The following is a 10,298-nucleotide window of genomic DNA, read 5'->3' as shown; positions in this document are numbered from 1 at the left end:
GAAATCTGCAAAGTGAGTTCATGTAACGACTGTTCATTGTGCACTTATGATAGTCATATAGGAGTTCCACAGTAGGCACATCTACCTAAGAAAGATTTTTTTTTGTTTAATCTTGCTTTGAATATGTCGGCAGTTGAAAATTTTGTCGGCCAGATATTTCTGCATATGTCGAAATAGGTCGCAAAAATATAACTCCTACCGTTGCCTCAAAATGCCAGCGTAAGGAATCCTGCCATCAAAGCTGCTTTTGGAGCAGTGCTCGAATTTTTCCAATAGAAATTAGTGTTATTCTCAAACCATATTATTTTCCTCGATTTTTCATTCTTTCATTTCATTGGATTTCGACTCGGTCTGTTATTTGTTGCATTCAGTTACTCTTTTTATAAATAGCTATTTTTTTGGTCTGCGGGCGAGACACGCACTTATTCCGAAGCGTTCCCTTTCAAATATAGATTCGTTCAGTCTCACCTAACATTACCATTGCCGCCCACGACGTACAACGCTACCAGCACCTGCAGGATCTTATAGGACGCTGAACATTTTAGGTACTCGGGGCTTGCTTGGCTGGAGAAAGGCTTCAGCATCTCTTCTGCTGTCTGGATGAGTGAAGCTGGTTTGAAAAACAGTGGTGTAAATACGAGTGCGTCAGCTAAATGCGTCCGCTCTCACTTTCGACAAAGTGGCGGTTTTGGCTTGTTGGTAGTGCATGACGTATAAAATAGCGCAACTTGTCAAGAGGGGCATTGCCAAGTTATGCTTCACAAATGCCATATAAAAAATAAAAAACATCCTGCCCTCAGCTAATGACCGAAAGTTTTGCTCAACAAGTACAGAGGCTAATTAAAGCAGGTTTTCCTATGCATATCCTTGTAAGTGTTGCCGAAAGGCTCCTAAAGGAGATCTGTTACCCTCATGCTCTACCACCGTCCCATTCACTAAACAAACAGAAACTTGCTGTGATTCCGTACACTCACGGCTTGTCCCACCGCTTGAAGAAGATTGGACAACGGGCAAAAGTGAAAGTCATTTTTTCAGCTCCAGAGAAGCTGCAGAAACTTTGCAGATTGACAACACCAGGCCCTGCTACAAAGAGTGGGTGCAAGATAAATCATCAAACTAAGTTCGTTAAATGTACGGAATCCGTAGTGTACAGCATACCACTGACATGTGGAAAGAAGTATGTAGGCCAAAGTGAAAGGTGCTTAAACGAGCGCCTTCGTGAACATCGCTACAATGATAAAGAAAAGAAAGGTGGTTTTTTTAGATGCGCACTGCAGAAAATGTGAATCCAAGTGTAAACCTATTTTTCAAGCATGCACGGTCATTGCCAAAAACACTTGCAAACTCACGCGAGAAATAATCGAAGCAGAAATGTTAGATAGCTTAGGTGATAACTGCATAGCGAAACCCTCTGTTGGGCTATCTCGTAAGGAATTAGATTACCTCAGAAGCCACTAACAATTGACTGTCTGCCGCGCTTGCGCAATGTATCGCCATGTCATATATATCTACAGGCTCTCTTCCGCAATAAACTGTTGCAAGTTAGCGCTCGTGTGTGTTCTTTCATGTCCTTGTCTGATGTTGCGCTATTTTATACGTCTCACTTTCGATTCCCAAACTTTGACTATTCACTCTCCGTTTTATTGAGCTAGCACTAAGGCCCCCACTCACCGATTTCGCCGATCGTCGAAGCCTGATGGACCTAATAGCGCACCTGCCACCTAAGTCACGTGATATGGTGACGTCATCACAAACTGCCCACCATGACAGATGGCAGTTAAACTAATGATCGCGAGAAGTTGCTCGAGAAGAGCAACCTATACGTCTCAAAAGCCCCACCGGCGACTCTGTTTGAAACAGCCGCCTGCTATGGCAGTGGCGCATTGCTTAAGCGTTGCACCACTGCGCCAGAAGTGGATTGTGGACTCACCCCGATCTATGAATGTCGCATATATGGGCATTAACTGATTAACGCTATCGCGTCATACCCTTTCGGGGGAGCTTAAGTGTAACCCCCAGTTCTGTGTTCGCTCTTTGCAGCCAACAAGTTCGCGGACAGCAGAAAACAGGGTCATGAGAAAAGACTTGAGCTTTTGGTGCGCTAGAACTAAGGACCCCACTCACCGATTTTTCTGATCTTTATCCGAGGTCTGCTTGACCTTGCAAACCGAACCTTGAACTGAAACCGAATTACTAACGCAGCTAATCTGCATTTTGCCTCCACGCTATATCGTCCGTATTTTTTTTATTTTCGTTTAAAACATTGTGCAAAGTGACGGACTCCTAGAGTGGCCACTTCAGCATAACCGCTGCTCCGATAATTGCGAAGATAATCGGCTGCCAAAAGAGGTCGAAAAAAAAGGGGTGAAGAGTCGCCGGCAGCTAAAGTACTGGCTGCTCGAAGAGAAATCGGGACCCGACCGCATTACTCGGATGGGAACGAACGGCAAACAAAACTCACCTTTCCACTTAGCCTTGGACACGTATACCCTTTACCGACATATAATGCTTAACTGCGCACGCACGCACGCACTATTGGATATTGAAACCATCAAAAACTGGGGCCTTTTCGGTTGTCCTAGCGTGCTTTGAGCAACGGCTGTAAAGTTATTCACTGGGTTCATTACTTTGCGAAACGGCTTCATACAGCAAACATGTGGCTGAGATTTTTTAAATTCTCGAATAAACTGTCAGTTTTTTGTTTAACAGCATATTACAAGCTTCGTGCGACGGAGCAATAAATTTTACTTGGCCGAACTCTTGCGAGAAATTCAGGTTGTCTAAGTCACACGAGATTCATACTGTGGGGAACGTGAGCTAGTGGCATGTCCCGGAGCGCTACAGATGTTGAAGGATGAAGAAGTGTTTTTTTTTTCCACTTTAGCGGCCATCATCACCATCACCCGCCTCCCCACCACATTCCAACAACAAGCTCATTGCCACGGAAATCTAGGTGGTAATGCTTTATAGGTTCGCACCACAATACTTATAACGGAGATGAAGTCCAGGAGGGGAATTAGCCGGGCTAGTTGATTCATGCCACAAAAATTAGCAGCGGAACAGACGGGACAGGAAGAGAGACACAGGCACGAGGCAATACTCGTGTCTGTATCTCTCTTTTTGTCTAGTCTGTTGTGCTGCTAATCTCTGGGTCAGATCAAGTCCTTGAAGTGGCGCCTCATTTTCTAAGTTTTACCCTCAGTCGACAGCTACTTCTTTTTTGTATGTTTAGTGATGAAGCAACATGAACCGAGAAACTTTTATTCACTAAAGTCTGGGTGTGGTACAGATAGTACCTGCTGTCGGTACTGCTACCGGTATCTTCAAGCTGATCTGTCAAGTTATTACTTATTCAGCCCTTGGCGTTTATAGGTCAGACCTTTTCTCAGTGCTCATAATGCCAGGAAGCAGCGTGCCATCAACCAGGTCCTCTGAAGGTATCTCACACGGCTGCCAAACATAACATAGTTTTCTCTCTTCGCATGCGTTTTTACTTTTATTTCCACTGCAGTTCATATCAGTGAAACAGGCAAAATCCTTGACACCGAGAGCTCTGCCATCGCATATAAACATTTTCACTAACCGATGTGTCTCTGTTTTCTCGTTGCCTGTATAGCCTAAGCTACCGCCAGAGTTTAATGCCGTACTGTGCCTGCCAACAGTCGGTGGCGAAATATGCTTTCGTTGGCACAACGCGGTCACCTTGGGATGCTGGCACGAGCCGTCAGAGCGACCGCTCCTACGTGCGTGTACAGTGTGCGTTTGGACGGGCGCTTGCCACGCTTTGTAAACACCGCGTTATGCAGGGCGCTGAGGGAGGTGAACGGCTCAGTGCAGCCGTTCTTGCGCGCGCACCGTTCGCGTAGATAGTGACGTCCTTGGAGGTCTCGCGATATTTACCTCGATACCGGCCGCTCGCCCCATTTCGGGTTTGGGAGGCGATGCCAGCCACTCGCAAGCTCTTTGAAAGATTACGATCGCTCTCGATCGGACGCCAGCGCAGACGCATGCCACTCGGAGATCCTTGAACCTCCTGCGTACGCGTCAATGCGCGACCACGAAGATCTCATCTCAGCTTGTGCGACCAAATAAACAGTTTACGCTCCCCACCTATTGCTCACTGGGGTGAATGCATAGTTTACCATTTCCGGACATTAATTGACAAATGGTTCGTATAAAATATCTACATGCTTTGCACACGACACGGAGACGTGCATGCCTACGTGGCGCAGTCATCTCGCTTCGCGTATAGCATCGGTGCTCATTCGAGTCATCGAAGACTGCGTCGGCGGCCTGCAGACTGCATAAGGCCCCTGGGGCATTTTGCGACCCTGACGAAATGGAGGCTTAGCGCCCCGCAGGCTCGTTGATGCTGCTATTGAAAATATCTGAAGAAACGAGAATATATATGTAAAAAAAGCCTCGTTTTATTGATAACTGAGACCCCTACTTGATCGTAGACACACCCCGGGTATGTATAGAAAACGGGTTATTCTTAGCGGTAGTAAAAAATCAGCCGTCCGGTATTCACGGGAACAAGTTTGGGATAGCCACGCCGCTGAAGTAAGACAGCGAGCTGCAAATGGAATGGTGTCCTTGTGTATGACTTCATTTGGTTCCTTCTGTCTACTGAACGTTTCAACCCTGAAAAACACGGGACAAAACGGTCTTTCATGTCCTTGACGCGCCTTTGCTGGTCACAGATTTCACACGTGGGGGGGGGGGGGGGGGGGGGGGGGGGGTTGCCCCATAGGTGTAAACAGCTCGCTGCACGCAGAATTGTACCCTTGAGTACGTCCTCAATTGGTTCCTTGTGTCTATTTAATGCTTCAACTATAAAAATCATGGGTCAAAATGCCCTTTCCCTTCTCTAGCGCACATGTGGTGGACATGGGTCCTGGAGGGCTTGGTCCATCCGTAGAAATTGGCGGGGATGTCTCTGGCCACCTCCTTTACCTGCTGGACTGTTTATTGTAAGTGCTGCTATTTATAATATTTGCTTGCTCGTTCAGCACCAGGTTCATAGGAGGCAAAACCGAACCATGCACTCAAAAAACAGCGACAACAAATTTACCTGGCTCGTAAACGTCTCCCACATATGTAAGGACAACACAGGTGAGGTCGCTGTCAACGCTCTGTGAAGTGAAGCATGGCCTCCGTGCATGACAAAGGTTTCGCATTATATAACCAAACTTCTAACAAGAAAAAAAAAACCTACACACGACACGAACCATTTCTGACCTAAGGCCAACGTAGGTTTTCAAATTATAGCAGCGCACTGACGTTGGACAAAACGCCTTAAGGCGTACAGAATGTTTCAACGAGCTTCTAACGAAGCCTGAAATACACTCTCGTGCCTAAAGACGGAGTAAAAGAGGCGCCGAGTCGCCGGAGGGCGTCTTGCGACACTAAGGGCATTTTTATCTTACCGTGATCAACTTTTTTTTTTTTTTGCAGCGTATATCCAGTGTGCCGTTACCGCCAGCGGACGTCATAAGGCTGTTGGTCCGTCCAAGCAAGCATGCATCGAGGGATGAAAGGGTAATGGGGGAGGGGGTATAGCGAGAAGGGCCGCAGGTTACGGGCGGGGTGCGAGAGGGAGCAGTTGAGAGGTCAGGCTTTCCGAGAAGAAAATTGCAAGTATGAATTGCTCGTAACCGAAGCAAGGTGGATATGTAATTGTATCGGCGGAGGCAAAGATTGTTCGAGGTGTAGAGGGTGAACATTAGGCTATGAGGGCATTGCTTAAGTATTCGATGATAAGCCGAAGGTTGCCGCTCACGAATTGCTCTGTTTATCGATGGCACTGAAAGATGATACTGTGGAGAGGTCAGGCTCTCCGATTAGACGAATCCCTCTGAATGGAAGCAAGGTTGAGCGGAAGTTTGAATCGGCACAATCGAAGGCTGCTAGAGGTGCAAGGGGGATTCTTAGTGCAGTTGTACGTAGCGCGTTACAAATAATTGATTACTTCCAATAAATTGTGTTTTCTTGTAATTTTATATCGTTAATTTTATAAAACGGTAAAGTTCCAGTTAATTATATTACTTTTTCCTGTAATCTATTACCGGTAATCAGTTACTTCTTTTTCCGTAAGAAAAAATGTTACCAACCGTGCAGCTTTGGGAACCTCCGAGATGTAAGACATTTACTGCGCCATTGCTTTTCCTCAAAAACCGATTTTGAATTTTCAGTTTCTGAAAACAACTAATCTACCCGCCGCGGTGGCTCAGTGGTTAGGCGCTCGGCTACTGATCCGGAGTTCCCGGGTTCGAACCCGACCGCGGCGGCTGCGTTTTTATGGAGGCGAAACGCTAAGGCGCCCGTGTGCTGTGCGATGTCAGTGCACGTTAGAGATCCCCAGGTGGTCTAAATTATTCCGGAGCCCTCCACTACGGCACCTCTCTCTTCCTTTCTTCTGCCTCCTTTATCCGTTCCCTTACGGCGCGGTTCAGGTGTCCAACGATATGTGAGACAGATACTGCGCCATTTCCTTTCCCCAAAAACCAATTATTATTATTACTATTACTAAACAACTACTCTTGATAATTAGCGTGTAACATAATATCAAGTTCATAACTAGTTCATTAGTGTTATAGCAATAAAAGTTGAAAGGAGAAAACTGAAGCGGACACTCGAGCTCCGCCTTAAGGGTATGACACGATAGCGTAATGGGTTAATTCCCATATATGCAGAATTGGTCACTCTCTACATTACATTCAGAGATCCCTGGGAGTGCTCATGCCATTCCTGGTGCAGTGGTGCAGCGGTTAAGCGATAAGCCACTGCCCTGCGATGGCAGATGCTCCCAGCGGAGGGCCTAGTGCGACGCAGGTTGCTCTTTGACCAATCGTTAATTTAACTGTCACCCGCAACGGTGGGTAGTTTGCTCACAATACATGTGGGCAGGTTGTGATGACGCCGCAAGGTCACGCGGCTTAGGTGGCCCACCTGCCTCCTAGGTTGCTAATTTGAGGATTTTTCGCGCACGGTCAACGACACCGATGACGCCGACACCGGATTTTCTTAGACACGAGCTCTTTAACGCTATCACTTTAATAATGCAATAGTAATCGTTTACTTCTATGTAATTGCTCGGTTACTTTTATGGGATTGTAATTTACTACTGTAAGAAGTCACATTTCAGATGAAAAAATTCCAGTTGTAATCGGTTACTTATTTTCTCTAACGTCCACAAGGGTAATTTTTTGGCAGTTGAAAGACATTCCTAAAGTTCTCGAAATTAGGCTAAAGGTGCTTACACGCGAAGTTCGCAGCTTATCGAAGACATTGTGTGGTGGTGGTGCCGAATGACGTAAGAATGCTAGAAAGCGGGGCTTGTGATGTACAGCACTAGGAACAAAGCACAACTTGCTGTGCTTTCGTTGTACAAGCGCTGAAGAAAAGTCTCTTGTAGCTTGTAGTTTGAAGGCATTGCTTTCGCGTTTTGAACATGCTTGCGACGCAAAGCATTGCCTTTGGCTGTGGTGCCAAAGTCCTGCATAAAAGAAGCCATGGTAAATATTTTCTTGTTGATACATTTCGTGCAAAAAGGATCGTTAAATGTTTATTGAATAATTTCGCTTGCCTAGTTGGGAAAATTTTTATGAAACATGTTGCTTATGCGACACTGCCTGCTAAAAAGGAATGAGTTTCGCCAGTGCGAAAGGTGTCAGTTTTTGGCGCGAAGACACTTTTACAATGTATAAACCTTGAGCAAGACCTTCAGTGTGTGTATGCTTGCGGTGTTTGCGGGTTTGTGCAAAGTGTAATAAATAAAATATCCTCTACTAGGATTGGAACCCGCGGCGGCGCGAACAAATGAGCTTCGCTGGCCACTGCGCGATAGCAATAGGCTATTTTTTTCAATATCGTAGTTATTACAATGATTCGATGTTTCATATACATGAGCTATGTACAAACATTATGAAAATAGTGCAAATCAACACAACTAAGCAACCAAGCACGAGAAAAGAGTAAACGCAGAGCACGTAGCAAATACTGCATAGCCTAGTACATTGTGATGTACTAGGTTATCGGCGCAGCCGAACATGCCACGCGTTGAACTGCAACGCGCTCTCGCGCTGGGCATTGCACATCGTCTTCGTCAACTAATACTACTATTAAACTAATATTCGCGCTTTGAGCTATGTGGCGGTAGTGACAGAGAGGTGTGTTTTGCATGCGTAAGCGTGGACGACATTGTGGCAGAAACACAGCACTAGAGTAATACGCATTGGCGTTGACAACATTGCAGCAGAAACGCGGCACTGGAGCATATAGGCCGCCAGCATACAGTGTGCAAATTGGCATTGACGATGAAAAATTATGAGGTGCACTTAAGTCTCCTTACGTGCGGAAATGCGAAAGCTGTGTACTCTCAGCCACCTGCGCCATGTGCTGGGCCAGCGCCGTACATTTAGAGGGAGTTTTCAGTGGGTGCCGCATTATGGCGCTACGACTGCACTCCAAGAACGGAGGAAATTTACCGGAAACGGAGGAAATTTGTTACTAGCTCGAATGTGACGTCTGCAATGAACGTGCTCATAATTACTCATGTAGGCCTCGATACATATCGCGAAGACACGTTTTTAAGAACTGTGCATTCACTAGACGCGCCTTTGTTCCGCTTCAAACGTCTAAGCTATTTTAGCTGTGTTGTTTTCTGTCTCGCTAGTGCAGTGCCGACACTAGCTGCGTGCTTTGTAAATAATCTGTATATATCCCCTTTCTGTACATGCATAAGCTGGTGTAGTAAGCACCATATTGGAGAAAGAAAAAAAGTGTCGTGACGGAGTGGCAGCGTCCCCGTCTCACACGCCGACGGCCTGGACCCCAGTTTTCTTTTCTAATTATTTTAAATACCATACAAGAGCGGACACTTGCGGACAGCCTCCGTCTACAACTTCCGTCCACGCCATTGCGGACAGCCTACAAGTTCCGTCCACGCCAACTTACACATCAGCCAAGAAAGCTTTCGCCTTAAAAAATTGCAGACGCGCATACTGGCTCCGTGGCTTAGTGGACACCTCAATCGCGCTTTCTGGTACGTGGCGGAGGCGTACACCTGCAAAAAAAAACTGCTTTCGCACAATATTTCGTGCTTAGCAATGCTAAACCGCCAACCATTTCTTTTTCATAACATTTTGTTACGTATGAAGCATATGTACGTTCGTTACATTCAGTGCGGATCAGTGAAATGATATTTTGCGTAGTGTGACGAGCAGAAAAAAAAAGGGGGGGGGGGGGATTTCTGGCCACATATAAGCATAAAGGTGAGGAAGGGACTGAGGATTTCAAAGTAGGGAAAAAACAGATTTCGCCCGCCGGAAGTGTTTGGCACCGTCACCCCCCCTCCCCCCCATTGTGGAAGCCCAACTACTTATAAAAAATATGAATAAATTTAACGCAGCCGGGAATGAAATGTCCTCAGAGATGACGACTGGTGGGCCTGTCACACAAGGGCTTCGTACCCGTTTGTAAGTGGTTTTCAGGCTGGGTAACCACATGTCACCCCAGTTTAACTCGAGAACACACATAAAGGGTAAGCTAGATTGTATCGCGACACCCGCGGAGTCTTTAGGCAACATTTCCACCTCTGACGAAGTAGTAGCGGTTCGTGTATGAACAGGACGTCCAGTCGCAGATGATGAGGAAAACCTTCTTCACGTAGCGGTAAAAGCAACACGAAAGATGCAGTGGGAAGTGAGTGCTCAGGGTGATAAATAAGAGTTCGTAAACCGCATATATTCCAAGAAACCACCGCTAAATTCTGTACGAGCGAGCAAAGGAGGTCTGCTACACGCCCATCCCTGACTTCGGCCTCGTCGAGTCTGGTCGTCTCCAACGGTGCCACTGATAACCCATGCAGGGGGTCCCTGTAATACGAAGTCGCGAAGTACGGAAGCGCGGAATGCGAGTGTCACGAAATTCCCAGACAGAAATGATCACGCAAATGACGCTTTCAAACATCGTTGCGCAGCTGTATACCGTCGCGGATGGTACGAATTACTCAAGCTGCGCGGCCGCGGATACCGGGTCACACGGTGCAGCCATAGGACCGGTTATATTGTGAGGTCCTCCATCTTAGGCCTCACAGTAAAATATGGCCCATAGCTTCATCATGTGACTCACTTTTCCTGGCCTCAGAGCATGAATAGCTGACGTGACTCACCTTTGACCCATGACGCAATGAATGTGTTAACAGCGTTGCGCAGTGACTGCGCATGGCTCGCACTATTTTCAAATGTCATCCGGTGCTCATATGAACACAGCGGTTAGAGAAGAAGCTTTTTTGG

Source organism: Amblyomma americanum, chromosome 3 (genome assembly GCF_052857255.1).
Source record: "Amblyomma americanum isolate KBUSLIRL-KWMA chromosome 3, ASM5285725v1, whole genome shotgun sequence".
In the NCBI taxonomy this organism is placed as follows: domain Eukaryota; kingdom Metazoa; phylum Arthropoda; class Arachnida; order Ixodida; family Ixodidae; genus Amblyomma; species Amblyomma americanum.
Note: the sequence above shows the minus strand (reverse complement) of the source record.